At 40.7% G+C, this 1,116-nt stretch overlaps 1 non-coding gene across 1 annotated transcript; it reads left to right on the top strand.

Moving 5' to 3' along the window:
* The first annotated feature begins 337 nt into the window (after window positions 1–337).
* LOC131219808 (small nucleolar RNA R71) lies at window positions 338–444 on the top strand. Its single transcript, XR_009158451.1, has one exon. It is a non-coding gene; the product is annotated as a small nucleolar RNA R71 (small nucleolar RNA).
* Window positions 445–1,116: the final 672 nt, after the last annotated feature.

Raw genomic sequence — 1,116 nt, 5'->3', positions numbered from 1 at the left:
GCAAGCACAAATACTGCAAACAGTTTCCTTAGCCTTATCCTTCTTAAGCTCCATGGCCTCTATCTTCCTGGTGAGGTTAACCACTTTAGCGTTTATATCATCTTCCTCTTTCAGAATATATATTCCACACTTCTCCTTTGATTGAGTAGGCTTGCAAGTGGTGCTAGGTCTTGGGTAGATGTCCCATGATTGTGCGGTTTCAGCGAGTTTGTGAAAGTAATCCCACACATCATTGACATCTTTGTTCATGAATTCCCCATTGCACATCGCCTCAACGAATTGGCGCATGGAAGATGTTAGTTCTTCATGGAAGAAACTTGTTATGCACCACATTTCAATCCCGTGTTGTGGGCATGAACTAACAAGATCCTTGAACTACCCCCAACATTGAAAGAATGTTTCATCTTCCTTTTGGGTAAAGTTTATGATTGACTTTCTGATAGTGTTCGTTTTATGGTATGGGAAGAATTTCTTTATGAACTCCCTTGTCATGTCATTCCATCTGCCAATAGATCGTAGACGTAGTGAATGCAAGCATGTCTTAGCCTTTTCTTTTAATGAGAAAGGAAAGAGTTTCAGCCTGACCGTGTCCTCTGACATGTTGGGAAAGTATAAAGTGGCTATGATCTCATCAAACTCTTTCATGTGCAGTTATGGACTTTCATATTCAAGTTCATGGAACTTTGGAAGGAGTTGGATCACCCCTGGCTTGATATCCATATTTCTTGTATTTTCTAGAAAAATCATACAGGAAGGTGTGCTCACCCCCACCGGTTGTAAGAAATCTCGTAAAGTATGGGGCAGGGGAACATGATGCACCTCATTCTTATCCTGGGCCTCCTCAACTGGAGGTTAAGGTTGATTAGCAGCCATCACTTCTATTAACTTTAAGGATCTCAAGCGATGTCTAATCCGATGATGGATAGGCAACCCTTCGACTAATCCTCATTCACATGAGAGACGTAGAGTGTTATCAGGGACCCACTTGGGAATGAAATACTCTCAGTTTTCAAGTTCAGAATCTAACCTAAAATCTAAGAATTGAAAACTACAATAAACAAGAAGTAAGAGAAAGAGAGTTAGAATGAAGTTACCAGATAGGAGATGCTAGGTTAG

This window comes from Magnolia sinica, chromosome 11, assembly GCF_029962835.1.
Source record: "Magnolia sinica isolate HGM2019 chromosome 11, MsV1, whole genome shotgun sequence".
Taxonomy (NCBI): domain Eukaryota; kingdom Viridiplantae; phylum Streptophyta; class Magnoliopsida; order Magnoliales; family Magnoliaceae; genus Magnolia; species Magnolia sinica.
The sequence above is the reverse complement of the archived record's forward strand: the minus strand, read 5'-3'. Positions and strand labels throughout refer to the sequence as shown.